Source organism: Sarcophilus harrisii, chromosome 5 (genome assembly GCF_902635505.1).
Source record: "Sarcophilus harrisii chromosome 5, mSarHar1.11, whole genome shotgun sequence".
Taxonomy (NCBI): Eukaryota; Metazoa; Chordata; class Mammalia; order Dasyuromorphia; family Dasyuridae; genus Sarcophilus; species Sarcophilus harrisii.
Window position 1 is genome coordinate 2,880,220 of NC_045430.1, and position 21,343 is coordinate 2,901,562.

Below are 21,343 nucleotides of genomic sequence, written 5' to 3' on the forward strand. Positions count from 1 at the left end.
TGGGAGATGGCAACATGATAGCATCACCTAGAGATATCTGGCAAGAGAGGTGCCCTGGATGCCCTAACCACAAGTATTCCCTTTGTGTAAGACTCTCTTTACATTGATGACATTTTGGCCCAGATTTGGGGAAGGAATGTTCTATTCTTGCTCCTAAAAACATTATGCTATTTTATTACTACCTTGTGTTTGAACTAACGGTGGTCCCGAATGACTAGTAAGAATAAATACCTCAGTGGGGGCTCATAGCCTTGAGTAGATGTGGATCCAAAGAGTACACTGAAGTTGAGTTGGCTTTTCTCTGAGATATCTATCCCAGCTGAGTAATCTACTAGGATTCATGGGAATTTTGATGGATAATGTGGGGAGATCACATCCCATGGTGTTAGTAACTTCACAGAATGTCCTTCCATGAACTGAAATAAGAAAGTGACTCGGAAGCCTTTCTTGTGGTTCCTTACATATTTTCTACCCAATAATTCCCTGTGGGATGGGATATATATATATATATATATATATATATATATATATATGATGTATGTACAGCACTGGAGTGTGTATCTTTTGGAAGAGGAGCTGGGCATTAGTCACAAATACTGGCAGCTGTTCTCAGAATCAGGGCGATAAGTGCCTTTCTGTTAGCTTTCCCTCCTCTAGCTATCCCTCCATAACTGTGACTCTGGGGAAACTGAGTCACTTAGCAAGATGCTTCATTGAAGACCTTTTGCCAAGATGAAATGGATGGAATTCTAATGGCTGCTCTTTGGATTGAGCCATTCTACCAGTTCCAAATCTACTTGATTGTCTCAGCATCTCTTGCAGGAATAACTTGGATCAAATTGATTTCAGCAGAACCTTCCAGGTCTCAGACATTCCTTATTTTAGTCATCCTGTTTTGTTTAGTTGCCCCCAAAAGCTGTACAGGATCATGGATCATGCCTGGCAGAGATTGTTAAGGCATTCAACCCGACTGGTTTTTTCCTAACAAAGAAGGAAACTGAGGCTCAGAAACTGTCTAAGGGGCAGAGCTCAGTTTTGAATTTGGACTCTATTGCTCCAATATAGCCTTCTACCACATACCATGATGCCAGTGAGTCAGTCAACTCACCTTTTAGGATGTTGATGTTTATTAACCAGAGTTTAGCACTGGGCTGTTTATTTATTTAGCTACTTAAGTATCATCAGGAGGCAGAATAGCACAATGGATAGCACCCATCCCCAAACTAGGAGACTTGGATTCAAACCCTGGTCCTGCTGCTTACTATGTGACCCTGGACAAGTCTCTCTAGCACTCTATGAATCCTCAAACACTGTAACTTACTGAAAAGTGGCTGCCCTTTCCTAGGGAAGGGGCTGTCCTGACTTGGGAGTCCTCTGGGGCTGTGATATCAAACTCAAACAAAAAAGGGGGGCATTCATCTGTCCAGAAGCATCCCTGGGCTGTGTGTCAATATGGTTTTAAGATGTAATATTCCTGATGTTTGTATCTTAATTTATCCTGATTCCATTTTCATTGGGTTTGGGCCACATTGAGGAGAGCCATTGGTGGGATGCAATTTTTGGACTGTACTTTGGCGTCTCCACTCTGGGCCAAGGAAACAGGTCCCATTGCTCTCCTGAAAACTTTTTCCAGTTCTTGTAGGACTAGTGAAGAATACAGAAAAAGCACTAAGCCATTATTGAATTATTCTACTCCACTCCAGTCCACCAAGAATTATGAACCCCTCACAATTTTTATAGCATTGTGATTGATGCTAAGGAGATTAAATGGAAAAAAAAAGTATCATCCTAGAGTTGATCTGATGCACGTACCTAGAAACATCATCCTGTAGAGTATAATGGTGGATGGCTAAGGGATAGGAAGAGAGGTAGAGGGAGGAACAATATGTTCCATGAAGATTTCAGCTGGTGGGATCTGGGGAGATTTGAGCTGGGGCCTGGAGGGAAGACAAGGTCTCCATTTGGAGAGAGATACTGCTTTCTACCCAGCTGATGGATGATTTTTTTGCCTGTGGAACACAGTTTAAAGGGGTCATTCTAGCACCACTTCATTGTGAAAGGCAGGTGAGTATAATGGTTATAGCATGGGGAGGACATTAGGAAGATCTGGATTCAAATTTGACTTCTAATACTTATTATCTGTGTGACCTGAGGCAACCTTCTCTTCACTCATAGATATAATGATGCTTCTGGTGTCTGCCATAAAAATCTGAATAGCAATGACTCTTCCATGAGAGACAACTCTCCTTTGATATTTCAGAACAAGCCTTTCATGATCAGTGATGTGTCCAGCATGTGGTAGAGGCAGGAAGCATTTGGGTGAGGGGATTTATTGGCTGGCACCTAATCTATTTGGCATCTTCTGAAAAAGAAGGGATCTTGGGGGGAAGTGAAGAGCTCTCCTTTTCCATTTCAGAAATTGTCATCAATTTCTATGGAGTTTTTCATCAAGGCTAAAGAAAAGATGGAAGGGAGGGGATGGAAGGGCAGAAAAGTAGTTTATTTGTAATCGCTCTGAGATGGGAGTGGATGGGAAGTGGCAGAAATCCTTGCTGAAAATCCCAAGGGCAAAAGAGTCACTTTAAATTTTCATTTAGTCAAGTGGGGTTGGTTCTGTTCATCCCGAGACTGGACTCCATGGGTGGAGGCTCATTGGGATTGCTTTTACTTGATTTTTTCTGGCCCCTAGCTCTGGGGTGAGGGTGCTTTCACTACCACCCCAATCAGCAGTGATATGAATGCCTGCAGTAGAACCAGAGATATCAGCATATAAGTCATTAATTTCTCCCCAATGCTGATCAGACAGTGGGTTATGGGAGCTAGATGGGAGAGGGCGACTCTAGGATTGGGGTCATCAGCTGCCACAATTTCCCCTTCCTTTTTGAGAGTCTATATTAGAATTAGAAATGCATAATCAGGGGATCAAATAAAGCAATATTTGCAAAGTGCTTTGCAAACTTTTGAGTGTTATTAGATATTGTAAAGTGTCTAGGTGAGATGGGACCTTGGAAAGGAGAAGACCAGGGAGAGGCAAGAAAGGGAAACCAAGAAGTGCAAGAGAGTTTAGAACTAATTTGGTTCCACTTTCTCATTTTAAAGATGAGGGAGCTCAGGCTCAACAAAGAGGTGACTTGTCCAAGGTTACACAGCAAATACTAGGTCCAGAATTTAGATCCTTGACTCTTGGCCCTGTGTTCTCTAGTTAGAGTTTGCTTTCTGTTGAGTCTTACCTCAGAGGTCTAGGAGTTTTAGATAGGAAGAGCAGACAGCATACAACTCATTTTTGCTCAGATGTTGGCATTATAAGGATGAATTTTAAAATGGTCCAAAATAGGTAGTGAATCACCTTCAACTGTCCTGGTCAGAGACTGAGAGATGGAGGTCATCCTAGACATCATCTGCCACCTTCTCATCTTACAGGTAAGAAAGCCAAGGAACAGAGAAGGAAAGGATTTTCCCCAGGATAATGGGGCTGCTTTCTCCTGGAGGCTGTAAATGACTTTTCCTCAAGTATGAGCTTTGATCCTTTGCTTACTTGTGCACCTGTGGAGGAAGAGTTTGGGAAAGGTTGTAGACAAGGGACCAATTCTGGAAAGGTGGATGCTAGTCCTAGGGGAAGAGAGTAATTGCTTTTCTTCCCAGGTTTGTGTTAAAAATTGCTGGGGAATCTGTTGTCTTCTAACAGCGATGGATGGTAGGGTGAACTGCCAGGAGCCAGATGTTTCATTCTCTTCCCCCACCCATCCCAGATGTTCCACAGTATGTAGATCTACTTAATGTCTCATGTTTCTGAACACACAGATGTGCCATACGTCCTGATGAGCAAACACCATCTGCCTGGGCTGACGATGCCATTTGGCTGAATTGTTGGGATTGATTGGGAGCCTCAGGAAACCAGATGTGGGGCCACTTAGTGACTGGGTGACCTGAACTGAGCTTTCCTTGAGTATAGAATGGGGACAATAATCCTGTTCTGCCTTCCCAATGGACCAGACTTACCCTCCTCATTCCTGCTTCCTAATGGGCCAAATTTACCCTCCTCATTCCTGCTTCCTAATGGGCCAAACTTACTCTCCTCATTCCTTCCTGAGACAATTTTTCTCTTTTTTCAAAGTTCGTGAGCCATTCATGAGCCACCTTCTCTCTGAAACTTTCTTCAGTTCCTATTAGTTAATCTGTCCTTCTGGGTAGAATGCATTTTTCTCTCTTTGTCTCTCTGTCTTGTCTGTGTCTCTCTCCCACTCCTTTCTCTCTCCAGCATGGTTAAACCAGAGGCCTCTGGAATAGTGTTTGGTCATCATTTGCATCAGAATTTCCAGGTCTTTCAAAGTTGTTTGTCTTTGCAATGTTTGTGATTACAATCGACTTTTCTCTGCATCAGTTCATATGGATCTTCCTAAGTTTCTCTGAAACCCTTCTCTTCATTTCTTAAAGTCCAATAATCTTCCATTATATTCATATGATTATGATCATTTCAGTCATTCCCCAATGACAAGCATCCTCTAGTTCCAATTCTTTGCTACCATAAATAGATCATGATACATATTTTCACTGACTCTTTTTCCTCAGTTCTTGGTCTTTTTTGTGAGATAGGTCTAGAATTTTAGGTTAGTATTTCTGGGGCACAATTTCAAATTGCTTTCCAGAATAACTGGTCTCCATCATTTTTTTTCCTGTAGAATAATATTTTCTCTTGCACCTTTGTCATGCCATAATTGAAGGTCATCTACTTTGGATCTAGTTCTTTGCTCTCCTGAAAATCTGTTGTTTCACAGAGAGATATCTTAGAAAATTAAATGTCAGAGCTGGAAGAGACCTTAGACATTATTTAGTTCCACTACCACCATTTCTCATTATCAAATTTAATATGTGAAACCTTTTGCAAAATAAAAAGCACTTTATAAATGCTGCTGTTGCTTATTGTTACAACTGATATTATCTTTTTAGTGGGGAAACTGAGGCTTACTGAAATGAGTTAATTTCTCAGAGCCTCGGGTCCATACATATTCTTCTTAATAACCCTCTCTTCTCTGGACAGTTGGCCCTCCGCCCACATTCATGGGAGCTTCTCCTCATCCTTTTAGCCACAGGGGCTGTAGGCTGGAGACTGTATGTTTGGATTTAGGAAAAATGCCTTTAAATCCTCTGAGAGGAGTCTGGGGCCTCAGCACATGCTGCCATTTGGAATGTGAATTTAGTCTTGGAGAACTCTTCTGAAATAGATATTTTTCTCCATTCCCAGAGGGATTTATTGGCAAAACTAGCCATCTATTAACATTATCTGGGGACTTTGCAATGGGTAGAAGAGCTCCTATAAATCTTCGTTGTATAAACCCGCAGGAGCTCTGAGGTTTAGTGGACAGCAAACAGAAAAGCCCAATAATTTCAGACCTGTTTATTTTACTTAGAAAGGAAAAACATTCTCCCTCAAGCCTGGCAGGAAATTGTTTGGGGGATGGACACTTCTCTAAGACAGGAGATCTGGCGTGAGAGGGAAGCCACTTTGTAACCTGTTATCGGAGCCACATCTGATGGGGAGACTTGGCTGTGTGAAGGTTGCCTCGGTAGCCATGGGAGTGACAGTCTGCCTACAGATAGGGGGATGTCTGGTCTGAGAAACGGAGTAGCAGACAGCACCTGATCTCCCCAGAGGATTTTGAGCTGGAAGATATCATGGTCACCTTCTTCAGGGGTCCCTCACCTGGCCTCTGTGAACTTCAGGGTTTTCACAAATGTATTTTAATCATCTTACCATGTAATAGTTCTTTCAAATCTTGTGTACTTCTTATAGGCATTTTAGGAGCTGGACTCTGCCAAGGGGAGTCCATAGGCTTTGTCTGCCAAAATACCTAGAAAATGAGACTGGGGTGTCACTCCAGGAGGGCCATCCAGGTAAATAAGGTGTGAGTGTGGGAGCTGGAAGGGGACAGTCCAAGGTAACTGAAGCTTCATTCCTTGGGGGACAATAGTATCAGCAGAAATGGGAGAAGAACTTTTCCAAGAAGAATGAGAAGGGCTGATTTTTCTTTGTTTTGTCTTTAAATCCCCAGTATTGCGGCCTTGTTAATAGGAAGCACTTAATGAATCCCTTGTTGGGCTGAGTGGTCAAAGGGCAGGTTTATGGGATCATCCATTTAAGGAATCTTAGAGGTGATTAGTCCAGTCTGCTCATTATACAAATGGAAGCCTGGAGAGTGCAATTTATCCGGACAAGATCATAAGGAACAGAGTTGAAATCTAGATCCACGGTCTCTAGTTCTGATGCTGAATTGGCTACAGTGGGAGAAGGCGATGAGCTTGGCTTTGGATGTTGAGTTTGGGCATATGATGAACCGGCCAGTTGAATTCAAGGTAGACAAACAAAAAAGGCCTGGTATTGACTCTGAAGGAGCTCATTATCTCTTACAGGAGAGATGTGGCAGCTGGTCCTATGTAAGCTTTATTAAGTGAATAGCTTGTAGAACATGGAAAATGATGTCTTCCCTGTTGTACGACACCTCCTGGGTGGACTTAAACTTTCACCTGAGAAATTTTTACTCAACTCCTAGCATATAGGTACCTAAAATAGACATACAAATTAAACATTTACTGATAATAAATCATAAATTTATTTTAAAACAGGGGGTATTTGGTATTCATATAATTTTACCATTTATTAAACAGCAAAGTAAATTTGCATACTAATGAGTTGAATGAGTTTGTTTTTTTTTAAACATAAAACATAAAATTTAATATTGGATATTTTCACATAAAAAATTAAATCTTGGAGGAATAGTTGATACCTGTTAGTGCTGCCCAATTTTTCATGACCCTCCATTAAGACACACAATCCTATGTGAGGTTTCAACCCATAGTTTAAGAAGCTGCTTTAGTTCTGGGACCTACATTCTAGGTGGGTCATTGGCACCCTTGAGAGGATGATGGCGAGACTGGTGACTCGATCAACTGTTTCGTGGGAAACTGTGAAGGAAGCGTGGTATGGCTTCAGTGATGATCTTTTTTGTGCTCTTCTGTCAACTCCTGGGGCCCCACAAAGGTTTTAGTCTTCTCTCACTCAAGAAGACTTCTCTCTCTTTCCAGCAAGTTTTATTCTTCAGTTGACTATCAGCTGGTCTCACTCTTCCCGGGAGTGTTTGTATTCATAGAGGGCTTTTCTCTCACTCCCTATTCTTCCCCCCAGCTCTTAGTAAGGCAGTGAAGTCCCTACAAATGTCCAGTCAGCATCTGGATGAGCATCTTTCACACCTGTAAGAGGTGATTCCTGCATTTTGTGGGAGGTTGGAATTACTAACCTGTGAGATCCCTACCAATTCTGAAATTCTGAGCATTGCAGGAAGCCACCTACTCTGCCTCCTTGTAGGGCTGATCCCCCTCCACCCTGATCCCCCAATAGTGAAATTTCTCTCTTTTTCCCTGTCACATTTTGGCACCCCTCAGATAGAGCTACAAAGTTCTGGGATTGGATATAATTAGTAGATGGCTGAACAGAATTTCTCTTTTGAAATTCATCTTGAAATCTCACAACCTGCTGAGTCTCATTTGGATTCTCACCCCCTTTGATCTTTCCCTCCATAGCATTAATTCCCAGGCAGATTGGTTGGGGAGGAACATGCCCCAGCCTCTTCCCAGAAAGCAGGTGCCGGGGCTGGAAATGTCTCATCTCTTCCTCTCTGACATTTGCACCACGGGAGTGGGGAGGGGGGAGTTGTGTGTCAGAATCTTGAGTTTGTTTTTCTCATTTTAAGACTACAGGAAGGTCTGGCTCTGGGACAGCAGAGAATCAGAGAAAAATTAATTGGCCAAATGGAATGAGAGGGGACTGAGTTTCGGTGGGTTGGGGTAGGAGCCAGGGTTTAATTGGTTACATGTGACCTCTTTCTTCCCCCCCCCCACTTTTAACATTTTCAGCCACATCAATATTAATTATTTGCATCCCCTCTGACCCTGTAAAGGGCATGGCTGTTTTTCACAGCCATATAGATGATAAGGCTTCTTTTCTTCTTAACGAAAATAATGACTCCATTTTTATTGTCCGATATGGTGACATTTCAGAGAATCCTAGAATCTCTGAGCTTGGAAGAGTCCTCAATGAGCATCAAGACTTACCTGGCTTCCTAATCCAGGTGGCATCCCAGACAGATGTTCATTCTGTTTCTGTTTGAACATTTTCAGTGTCAAGAAGCTCATTTTTTCTTCAGGACAGCCCATTTTAGGATTGGATGGTTATGCTTTTTCAGAAATTCTTTCTTTTATTGAATCAACAGCCTGTAGCTCTTGTCTTGCCTTCTGGAGACACAACTTTTGCCATCTTTTAAGTGACAAGTCTTTACCACCCATGAGAACGTGGGCCAATCTGGATGGTACAGTCTGATAGTCTGATAGATAGGCAGTTTCTGATAGTCTGCCCTTTTAATATGCACGATCAGATCTGTCTTTTTTAAGGTAAATTTTCTGATTGTTTTCCTTTCTTTTTAATTTTTTGATTGTTTATGGAAAAATGTATATAATTTTACTAACCTGAAAACCAATCCTAATCATCACATAAAAATAATGTAGCATACATCAACATTTATGACTTCTGAAGATAACTATCATCATTCTGGTAATATGTTGAAGGGGATTGTTTTTTCGTCTAAAGTTTCTCTTTTACTTGGAGTCTGACTCTGCCCAGCTATGATTTTTTTTTTGTATCTTTGTCTGGGCCTAATTGAAAACAAACTGATATTCTTCTCTATTTTCTCTTTCATGTTTGTTTTTTCCCCCCTCCTTCTCACCCTGAAGATCTTTTCCTTCCTAAAGAAAATGGAAGCCAAATAAGTAAGTGGGTTTTGTCTTCTTTACTTATGGTCATAATTCATCCACCTACCCATCTATTCCAAGAAGAGGGGTAAGAAGAACAGATATGAATGTGTAGAGTTGCACAGATCACCACAGACTGTCATAGATGGAAGGAACATAAGGTAACCAGAGAATTAGAGGTTAATAGGAGAAGAAACTCTTCTCATTGAGGAGAAGGAATTTGCCCAAGATCACAGTTAGGAATGAAGAAAAATAAGAATTTGAATCCAGATCTATTGCGATCTCGAGGTTTTTGTTGTCTCCCACAAGTTAGTTGTCCTACTTCTCAGTCCCCAGTACCTCATGCTCTGCTACTGTTTCTGAAGTTATTTCCTCTCTTCCTTTTTTTGGGGGGGAGGGGGTCTTCTTGGGGGAATGGATGGTGGTGAAAGGACTCCTTAAACCAATGTCAGCTTCCTGCTCTTAGTAGGGGCCCGTGAGACCCCTTTAGGTTCTGAAGTGTCCTTACAGGTGTTTTGGCCCAATCTGGCTAACCAGAAGCAAGGTAGATAAATCAATTAGTCCAAGACATTGCTTGTTAGTGGAGAACTGATATCAAATACCCGCTTGTGAGTTTTCCAACATTTCATGAGACTGATGAGCCCTGCACATCATTGGAACCTTTAATAGACTGGGAGGGGGGTGATCGATAGAGCAGACCCTGTGACTCTCCATGCAGTGATTCAGCTCCTTCTCGCGTGAAGAAGCATTCACAGCAGGCCAGTGGGACAAGTTGGAGCCTTCAGAAGAGCTTTTCACCAGACTGGATACTGCGGATGTCCTTCTGAAGGAGCTCGTTCCTCATTGGTCCTGGATTTTGGAAATTGGGTAGTGATAACATGGTGTCATGACCATCAGTATCAGGTGTTCTTTGGGCACCATTTAAATGAGAGACCTTGGCAGATCTTGTTTTGCCCCAAATGTATAGGATGTTAATCCAAAATAGCCCTGGGGAAAAGCCAGCTTTGCCCTTAGGTTTTCTGGGAGCACTTGATTAGGGTTTCCCCCCTATCTTGCCACAGCCTTCCTTGTCTCATATCAGCTTGTGTTCATTTTATGCATCCCCATCTCCCATAGGAAACAGTAAGCTTCTTGAGTCAGAGGTCCTGAGTTCAGATCAGTTACTTTGGTCAGAGCCAGTTCTTACTCTCTCTGTACCCCAGTGTCTTGCACAGAGAAACAAAATGCTGTGGCCCAGAATTGGATTGGTATGGCCCCCAGAACGGAGGGCTGCTCTTCTAGTTGGGGAGACCAGGCTGTTGGGTACAAAGAGAACGATGGCCTCAGGGCAGGCCATGGAAGGGAGTCAGAGAAGGACAGATCCCTGGGAGGTTAGGAGACAAGGAAGGGAGAGGAGACCCCTGTGGAATTGGGGGGAGACAGAGGTGTGGCATCTGAAAACCTGGCTTTGGATCTGGGCTGTCCACTGAGGGCCACTGGTATTTTGGTAACTATTTGTATGCACTTTTCAGTGTCCAAGAACACAATTCTGAGAAGAGCCTTTGGCTTGCAAATGGGTCCATGACAAAGACAAGATGAACAAGCCCTTCCCTCCCTTCCCCATGTCACCCTTTCCAACACCTCCTTCTACAGATGGAAAAACAGATGTGGAGAGATTGGGTGACTTGCTCGAGATGACACAAGCAATCTGTGAGCCTTTATTAAGCACCTATTATGTGCCAGACACTGTGCTATATCCTGGGGATGCAAAGGGGAAAGGGATCCAGTCCCTTTGTTCAGGGAACTTCCATTCTACCTCTCTGCCTCAGTTTCCTCCTTTGTAAAATGGAGATAATAAGAACCCATGACGACTCCCAGGGTGAGGATTAAATGAAATCACAGAGAAAGTGCTTTACAGACCTCACAACACTTTATAAATAATAACAGGGAATATTTATAAGCTCAAAGTTGCTTGGGATACTGTAAGTTTGTAGGAAGGATGTATCAGGGGCAAGACTTAACCAGTGCTTCCTGACTTGGAGGCCAGACCAGCACTCGGCGCAGGCTACCCTGCCTTTTCTGGTCAATGATAGCTCCCATTTCCTTCACTCCTAACACCCGTGGTCTCATTGGACCCCTATAGGTCGAGGTTAAGTTATTATATACCATTATTCCCATTTTAGAGATGAGGGTTTAGATCTCAAGACGTGACTCCCAGAAGATGAAGGGAGCTCAGTTCAGATTTTCTGATCTTCCTCTACTTTGAATATGCACATATACACACATAAATATACATTCTCACATATACATACAGAACACACACCTTACACACACACACACGCGCGTGCGTGCATGCACACCCCAGGCTGTGTCCTACTCTTTTATCAAGTGTAACAAAATTCAGTTAACCTCCCTTTTCAAATGAGTTTATGAGCTGGTCAATTTTGAATTCATAATTAAGAGAGCTTGACAACAATCAAAGACGACGGACTTGCACTAGAGAGTTGGACCAGTTAATTACCGAGTTCGTCGACTGTCAAGATGAGTGTGTAGAATGTTTGAAGTGGGAAGGGAATTCTCCAGGAAGATGCAGCTGAAAATGTATCTGTCAATACCTATTTGGCAGCGTGTGACTACGCCCATCAGCCATCACCAAGATGAAAGAAAAAGCCTTTTTTCTTGTTTCCCACCCTTTAAAGGAAGTTTCTTTCCCAAGTTCCTCAGTGGCAACTTTGCACCAATTGCAGTGCCCGAGGAACCGTAGCCGTGCCATCTTGACTTAATTGGAGGAAAACTTCAGGAAAATCTAGTTCAAAGACGGTCCCCTGTGGGAGCTCATTGGGATTGGAGAAGGAGCCCAGGAAGTTTTCTGAGCCCAGAATGAAGTGCCGGGTCAGTGCTGGCTAAGAAAGGCGTGCTGTGATGGTGAATTTCTGAGCTAGGAAGGGTCTCTGAGCAGCCCCAGCTGTGCTCCCTCCTTTGTAAGACAGCTGCCCTGTGCCACAAGTAGGTGGGCTGGCTTCTGCTGAGCCTCATGGAGATGTTCCACCCACCTTGACCACTTTGACTTGACTTTTGACTTGAGAGGTAAAAAGAGAGATTGAACTGGACAATCTATAAGGGCCTCCCAGCCCTGCTGGTCCCTGTTCTAAGCTCCCTCCTGGCCCTGCTAGCCCCTGGCTTTTACATGGCTCCTCCTGGCCCTTGTTGAGAGATCTGTCCCCATTTCTAGCCTTTGTAGTTATAGAAAAATCTGTTTTTCTCTTCAAAGCATGTAGACGTTTGAAACTCAGACTCTGCCTCTTCCCCAAAGCCCAGCTTGCAGGCTGTCTCCTCCCTGATGCCTTCCCTCTCTGGTCCCATCATAATACACCAGAGGGAAGGGACGTGAGAGGTCCAACTCCTTGGAGGAGCTTTCCTGCCCTCCCCCTGGATAGGGAGAAGAGAATGCTAGTCAGGAGCTCTGCCATTGCCCTATATCTCATTTTACAGAGAGAACACTGAGGTCCTGAAAGGGGAAGTCTTTTGTAAGCAGAAGAGTCAAACTTTAAAGGGGAGGTCATTGGTTCCTAGATTGGGGCCCTTTCCACTGCGTTGCCTGGATTTTCCCAAGAGGAATATGTACCTTTGGGAGGCAGGGACCAGACTGCTAACCAGCCCTCTAATCACCTCCAGGTCATTACTGGTCCCTGGGAGAGGGTGATTGTCTGTTAATCTGACTCGTGATTGATTGAGATGCTTTCTGCGCCATCAGGCAGACAATGGTGTGTCTCGGTGAGCACTCTCAGTCACACTTGCCGGCTTGTAGACAAGTCCATCCATGTTGCCTCTGGGGCTCCCTGGAAATCATTGGTGCAGTGGTGGGAGGCGAGGGGGTCTGCCCTTGGATGACCTGGAGCGCCATGCAGGTACTGGCATGAGCCTCACAAGTGACCAGAAGGCCGGGATGCCGAGTCCTGCCCCCGAGTCCTACCCCCAAGACAACGCCTCCGGGTACGTTGGCGGAGGGCCAGTCTCACAATTGTTCTAGGTCCTCTCTGCAGTGAGAGCCATCAAAGGCTCGCTAATTCAGAGCTGGGACAAACCTAAAAGGTCCCTGACTCCAATGCCAACCTCTACAGACAATCCCAGATTGTGGAATTGACTTGTCCAGGGTCCCTGAGTTACTAATAATTTCTATTACAAGAGCTGAATTCAGGTTTTCCTGTGCAATTTTAGACACAAGTGGCCTGTCTGTGCAAGGGGAGGTGTGGGAAGTGTGGCTGTTGACAAGAGTGAAGGATTCTTTAGCAGTAAGAGAAGCCTGATCTCTGTGGCATGGGAGGGGATAATCCCTCTGGAGAACTAGAGTCGGTTTGGGGAGAGTCCCATAACTGGTGGTGAGGGAGAACGTGAGTCAGCGGCCGGCTGTCCAGAGGAGGGCAAGGCAGCCATTCATCCATTCATCCATTCATATCTGGGAACAGCATGTGTTCTCAGCATAAAGTTCAAACTTGTCTATCTGAACCTTCTCCCACTGCTCTTTAGGGCCTGATCCCCACTCCAGCTTGGCACATTCTGACCATGAGTCCCCCATGAGACTTCTTTACCCCAGCCTTAAACATCTGTTACTTCAAGTGAATGGACTTTCGGACTGAAGGCCTTTCACTGACTTGATTGACCTCTCTTGGTCCCTTCTCCAGTTTTTGACCGTCCCTTAAAGTGTGTGATTTGAACTGAACTTCCTCTTCCAGAAAAGTCTGAGACCTCCAGAAAGAGTGTCATTCTTCTCATATTTGTGAAATTGAATCATTTATATCCGAGCCAAAGGCCTAAATTTATTTCTATAATATTTCATCTTATTAGATTCAACCCAGTACTCAAGGCCAAAGATCAGCAAACTAAGTCCGAAGGACCAAATTGAGCCCTTTGCCTGCTTTTGTGAGACTGGGCCAGTTAAGAATGATTTTGACATTTTAAAATAAAGCTTTATTTTATTTAAGAATGTCAAAACTATTTTTGGCTCACTGCTGGATGAAATGAGGTTGTAGTGGGGATTTATTTGGTCCTTGGACAGGAGCTTCAGTCCCTGCTCTCATTGAAAAGATTCTTTTGGATTCTGACACGGTCACTCAGAACACAGAAACCCATTGTCTTGGTTCTTATGCCCATCTTGTCTCCTAAATTTGATTAACATACCATCTATGCCTTTATCCTAGTCATTGAGGAAAAATAGGACCAAGCACAGATCCCTGGGGCACTCCACTGTAGACTTCTAGCCATGATAACATTGAATTGTTTGTAATTGCTTTGAGTCCAACTGTTCAACCAATTCTGAATCCACCTGATTTTATTATTGTCTCATTCATTTCTCTCTATCTCCTCTATCTCTTTATAAGAATCATATGAGCTGTCTTGCTAAAATCTAGATAAACTATAGCCATGGCATTTTCCTCATCCACTAACCCTAGTAATCCTGTCAGAAAAGGAAAGATATTAATCTGGCACAACCTGTGCTTGCTGAAAACATGCAGGCTTTTCAGTTTTTGTGACCTCCCATTCCAAGGGTTTGGCATCCATGCCTTTTAATGAGCCTTTCTCTAATCTTCCAAGGAACCAAAGTCAAGTTCATTGGCCTATAGTTTGTTGACTCTGCTCTCTCCCTTTTTTGAAAATCAGAACATTTGCCCTTCTTCAGTCTTGTGATCCCTTTTCTGTTGGCTGTGATCTTTCAAAGGACACGGCATTGGTTCAGTAATCACATCTTCCAGCTCTTTCAGGACCTGAGGATGTGATTCATCTAAGTCCAGTGTCATGAAGTCATCAAGGGCAGTCAAATATCAACTGTATTTAGTCATTTTGGGGTTTTTTTTTACATCTTGTCTAAAGGTCATTCTCCTTTGCAGGAAAACCGAGACAGAATGACAGTTGAACAGTTTTGCTTTCTCTTTTGTCAGTCACCATCATTCTGTGCATGTTGAATGAAAATCTTTATAGAGCTCTAAAGGAACCTTTTTGGTTGTTTTTACCATTCCTTCACAAAGGCAGTTCATTTGGATCTAATGGAAATAATTTTACAGGATCATACCCATGTTCTTTACGAGTTCCTCATGAACCCATATTGATCTCTTCAGATAAATTTCATTTTCATCCCGATTGGAATTATTTCTCTGAGCTTTTGAAAATTTTAATCTTGGGCATCTCTCGCCTCTCTTGAGCTGACTTGCAATGAAGCACTTTATTGCATAGGAAGATTTTTTTCTTCTATTTTTTTCTCTAAATTTTTTGTTACTCTTTCCCCAAGTGGGGACATTTTAGATTGCTCCCATTTTTCCTCTACTTGTCACAGACTCTAGAATGGAATGATCACTTCCCCCAAGATTCCCATTATTTCCATCCTAGAAATCCAACCCTCTCTCTTAATGAGATTTAGGTTCAGAGCAGAATTTCTCCTTGTTGCTTCCTCCATCTTTTAGGATGTGACATTATCACCAAACCTAGTCAAGAAATTCTGAACTGTTTTGGTCTGTGGGTGTTCCGCATGCATGCATGCTTCAGTTTCCATTTAATTTGTGTCCGTTTTGTGACATTTCATGGTGGATAGTGTTGGATCAGGAGTCAAGAAGACCTGACTTCAAATCTAGTCTCGGTTCCTTCCTTCTGTGTGATCCCAGACAAGTCATTTAATCCCAACTTTAATTTTCTTGTCTGTAAAACAAAGGCCAACATGGCTTTACTAATAATGTAAATTCCAGACTAAGATAATCTCTTCTCTGAAAAGGACCAAACACTGAGCTCTCTCTCTGGTTTACTCTGCCACCTTACCAGGCTGCCTGGGACTCTCCCAAGTCCCTTCCTTCCTTTGCTTCCAGGTGACCACTTTCTGGCAGAGATTTTACTATAACAAGGGAATTGTCGAAGCTCCAGATTCACCAAAATAGTTCTAACAACATTTTGTGATGGCCTTTAAGGATAAGTTCTAGACTTTTGCCAGCAACAGATCTCAAGTCATTGGGCCAGTGGTTTTCAGGTTCTCTTCTAGAAGGGTACTGTAAGAATGAGTACTGGTCAACTAAAGGAGGTTGGAGAGTGAAATGCAATTGGAAGGATTAGAAAGGAGGACCATAAAAAGAGGACTGTTGATCAGAGTAGGTGAGAGTGGAATCACCAATGAACTCTTTGATTTGGGTGATAATCTAGCTCCCCACTGATGCTTTCCTCTTCTAGTAGAGCCAGGGAAAAGTTGAGCAAATGATATTTCATTCAGAGGCATTCCTGTTGGAAACAGACAGCAATGACCAAATAGGGACAGGATCCTTCATGTTGGCCCTGATAACCAGAATTTATAGATGTTTTTAAAAGCATCATTTGGATTGAAAGAGCTTTCTAAAGCAAATTATTGGCTAGCAGCTCCACTCAGCATGACTGCTAAGCTGTTCTGATTGGCATTGTAAATAAGTGTTTAGTCAATTTGGGCGAGTATGTGTGGCTGATTGATGGGCTGGGAGAGCTTCACGGGAACCATTAGCAAGTCTCATGCAAATACATATTTCACTAATTCTGGAAATTCTTATTCAGCATGCCTAGTGATCACCATGATGAGTATTAGTTACTAGGCTGGAACTCTTGGAAATGGGATCATGCTGGGTCTGACTTTCCCATCTGGCAGTGGTCTAAAGCAGAACCAACATTTTGGCTCCAAGTTGGGAAGCGTAGATTTTTTTTGTTCCTTTTTGTTTTTCAACCAAGTCAGATAAATCTATAAATAAGTATTTGTTGAGCACAGGTGAAGTGGCCTGGAGAAATGGGATGAGAATTAGAAAATGAATCCTGGGCTCTTGTAGATTTTAATTGGAAGAGAGCTGGGATCATAAAGAAACTTTGAGGGCATCTTGTACATCTCCCTCATTTGACTATTGAAGAAAATGAGGCTTAAAGAGATTGTCATCTACCCAACATTACCCAACTAAGTGATGTCTGAGTTGTGAGTTCAGCATTGAACTGAACTCCAAACCCAGCACTCGGGTCACCAGTGCATATAATCTCTGCACTCTTATTTTACAGAGTAACAAATTGGAGATGGAGGGATCACTAGGAGCAGACTTGGAGCTGAAAGTGACCTTAGAAGGTCATCAAGTTTAAACCCCTCATTGCTTGATGAGGAAAAAGTCTACAGGTAGGAAGTTCCAAGGTTATGATTTAATCTAGACAAGATGATAGTATGGCATGGTGGCAAGAGTATTGCGTATTGTCACTGGACTTTAGTTTGAATCCAAGATCTTGAGTTTCTGAATGAGTGTCCTCACCTTAGAATGAGGGAGTTGGATGAAGTAATTAATATGTAGTCCCTTTCTACCTGGATATTATAATCTTATGAGCAGTTTCTTTGGCTTCAATTCCAGTTCTCTTTCCATTAAAATCCTGGTTTGAGACCTAACAATATCACTTATTGGCCTGCTGATCTTGGACAAATCCATTAAACTAAGTGAGTCTCAGTTTCTCTTTTTGTCAAATAAAGATAAAGCTTATATCTTTAAAAGCTGTCTTTGAGAAAGGTGCTTTGTTGACCTTGAAGGAAAATAGAAATATTAATGGTTATTATGACTTTTTGGCTAATTTAATTGACTTACGATCTCATTGAAATAGGTACTTCCTCGACTAATACCATTAAGGTTACTTTATTCTGTGTAATTCGCATCTTTATTTTTCTGTAACTCCTACATAGGCCTAGAAAACATGCTGGAGGGATTGTCAAGGGCACCATTTATAGTACATGGGTGCTTCATCTATTGTCAATAATTTTTAATTGCACCACAACTTTTCCCATTATGTGATTCAGATGATGTCCTTCACTCCCCTTTCCTGAATTCAAGGCACACCATAAATAATATTTCACAATCTGATATAATTATCTGCTCCTTTGTTGCCCTTTGAGTCAACTGACAGGAGAATTCTTCTACATCTGTGTCAGTCCGTGGCTTTTTTAATCCAGAAATATCGGGAAAATGTTACTATCAAAAATATTGAGAAAAAAATAGGGAGAAATTTGGGTTCATTGGAACCACTGTTCAGTTTTCCAACAATGGTGCTGTCTATTCTCCTCATGTTTGATTTTGGTTCCAGCTCCAAAATATGTCCTGAGGGATGAATTCCATGGGCTGCCTGCTTATTTGGTTGCAATAATCAGGGGAGTTTGTACTTTTCCATGCATTTGTTTTGTTCCTTTGTGGATGGCTAGTTTGTTCTCTTTCCAAAGACAATTTGTATTATTTAAGACATTATGGTGTTCCATAATGCAATGGAACAAACACACTCATCATTCACAAGGGATTTGGTAGGTGTCACCATCCATAGGGGACCCCTCTTCTATCTGGAATGTGTGCAACGCATTTTCCACATTGCTTTTATATTTCACTTCATGCCAGAAATAGGTGGATTGTTGGAAAAAGCTATGTGAAAACTTCCAAAGTTGTTATTATTACTTATAATTATAGCGATTATCATCTATGATGATGACAAAAGATTTTGTGCATTGTCTTAGTTATCAAAAAGGAAGGGGATAGATAGAAAGAAGATGTCAAGAATTAGAAAACAGGAAACATGAAATCTGGCTGTATTAATAAATCATGCAGATTAGATCAGATAAACCCTCAAAGTTGTGGCAGGTGGATATCCTCCATGTAACCAGAGACTGATGCTAAAGGATCAGCATGATTCCAGAAAAGGAAAGATTCATAGGACTCCAGTCCTTGGAAAGACTTGAGGACCAGAACTTAGTGCTTTTCCTAAGAACTAAGATATCTGGTAGGAAGTTCAAAAACCTTTGAAAACTTTAGAGTTTCAGAGCAATCCTGGGGCATCTAGCCCATGGAGTATTAGTCTACCCCTTTTTACTCTAGACAAGGGCTTCTTAAAAACTTTCTTGGGCTTAGGAGTCACTACTTGAAAAAGCTTATGACCCCAGGGTTTATAAAATACATATGGCAACCAAATGTTTACTGAGATAATTTCATGATCTCCATTTCCAGTTATGATACCTCATATGGGCTTCCAAACCACAGTTTCAGAAGCTGGTCTCTAGACGATTGTCCAAATGTCCCAGTGTCAGAAGGCACAAATTGTTCTCTGAAGCTGAGAAATGTCACCCAAAGACTCAAGCTCTGCTGTGACTTAGAAAGTGTTGAAACTTTGGCTTTGCTGCCAGTACCTTGAAAAGCTAGATGAACGGTTGTTTTCACAGCTGATGCTTTTGATGGGCTTAGCCTTGAAACCTGGAATAAGACATTCCTACTCTAAAGTAACCACTGACCTTTATTACAATCAAGGAGGAAGAACAATTGATCAATAGAGTAGAGAGAGAGCAGCTGTTGCCAACAGGCTGACAAGGGTACCAGCCTTTCTCAGTTCAGTTCACTTCAACTCAAATGTGCATCAGGCAACTACTATGTGCTGTGCTAGTCTTGCCGATTCAGCAAACAGCTCCTGACCTCCAGGACTTTCTTTGCATTATTTGGGGATGTACAACATGTATACCGGTAAGTAAATACTATTTAATTTGAAGGAGGCAGAGAGTGATAGAGTCGGCTTCCAGAAGAAAAGTCTTTCTCCCTTTCCCATGGAATCTGTACAGACAATATAGAAAGGCCAAATTAACCCTGGCTTCTGAGTCAGTGCTTCTATACTTAGCCTTCTATTGCAGGGTTATTGATGGTGCTGATCCGATGGAAAGTCAGACAACCTGAAAGCCAGGTGTAATTTGTGGAGACAAAGCAGAATGGATCTGGGGTGGGGGAGTCTGCTTACTTGAATGACTTTCTTTGTGGACCTATATTCACATTCCTTTGTGCTTTATGTATTCACAGGGAAAATGCCATTCAGTAGGCTGTTCTGTGAGCTTTTAGAGATCCTAAGTTACAGAAAACACCCTGAAAGACTGGGGAGTGGTACGCCTGTGTCACAGGACCAGTGATATGTCAGACCAGGCCAGTGGGAGGTGGCTTGTTATAGGGGAGAGATTCCCTAACTTAAGAATCAGGATTCCTGGGTTCACATTCTGATGTGCCCATTCAATTGTTATTATTAGGTCAATAGTTTTTATTTCTCAATTTTGCTTTTATTATTTTTAAAATGGGGACTTTAGTTTAAATGACTTTTAAAGCTTCTTCCATCTTGATGGCAAGGATCAAGCCTTTCCTATTTTCCTGAACTTGCTTATGCTAACTAAAAGTCACAAGGCCCTTTCAGTCAGAGATTGTGGGAACTTGATACCAGTCTTTAAAAAAAAATTAAAACCAAAAAACATAAAAATAAAGGCCAGGGCTGACTAGACTTACAATGAGGGAGAAAGCTAGAGGCCTTTTTTCAAAAGGAACCTTTGTTTAGAGCTGAGTAAATTCATTTTATAGACTCAAATAAGATTTACATCTGGAAAGGACAACAGAGAATAGAATTCAACATCCTTTTTTAGCACATAAGGAAACTGGGGTCTAGAGAGATGAAATAACTTGCCCAATATTGTGAAGGTATTAAGAACCAGAGATCTTGGGTTCAAGTTTTTCCTGATGTTTGGACAAGTCATGTAGCTTCCTTGGGCCTCAGTTTCCCTATTGCAAAATGAGAAAATTGGACCAGATTGCCTCTGGAATCCCTGCCAACTGAAGAGTATTTTGAGACTATACACCTAAGTCTTTTGGCTACATAGCATATTCTCAGGAAATTTGAGTTCTTTTGAGATCAAGTGAGTTGATCTATGTAAATGGGAGAGAACCAAAAACTTGTTCTTCCTACTGTCTCAGTAGTGAATGGGTCCTTTAGGACCATCCCATAGGAGCCAGCTGGGATTGGTTTGATGCTTAGCTACACATTGGAACAAGCAATTCCATTGATTAAGGTAGAAAAAAAATGATTCCTGCCCTTGAGGCAGCCCAGTGAAGTAAAAAGAATGGAGGAGACTGTGTTTAGTAATCAGTGAAGTGCTCTACAGATGGGAGCTAATATTATTTTGGTGACTGTGTCCTCTACAGAACATGTCAATGAGCCTAGCAGGACCTCCTCCTTCTTGCCTCAGCAGAAAAAGGTGAGAAGTGAGGAATTCAATCACTGTTCCCTTCTTTCCCCTCCCTCCAAAGAGTATCTGAATTGAAGTCTCTGACCTTTAAAGAGTCATACCATCTCTCTGATAGAGACAGAGGAGCGTACTGGCACTGGAATTTAAAACACAGTGTGGCATCCTCAAGCACTCTAAACACAGCTCCGGATCTTCAGAGAGACTTTTCTACCCTCTTAAGGCCCATCACTAGGGCCCTCATAGTCAATACAGCAAGCCATTGACACAACATTTCAGAGCTGTCCAGCATCTAATGATGCTATCCAATGGACAAGGGTAGATATGAACCAGGAGGGGACAGTGTTTTCTATTATGATGCTTCATACAGAACACTCCTGCAGTAAAATTATTGAAACTAAAAAAGAAAAGTGATAGTAATACAGCAATTAAACAAGGGCTTATTAAAATAGCTATTATATAATGCAAATTATGATTTTGGGGTTAATATATTGACTTCAAAAATATAGGTGTGAAGGGATA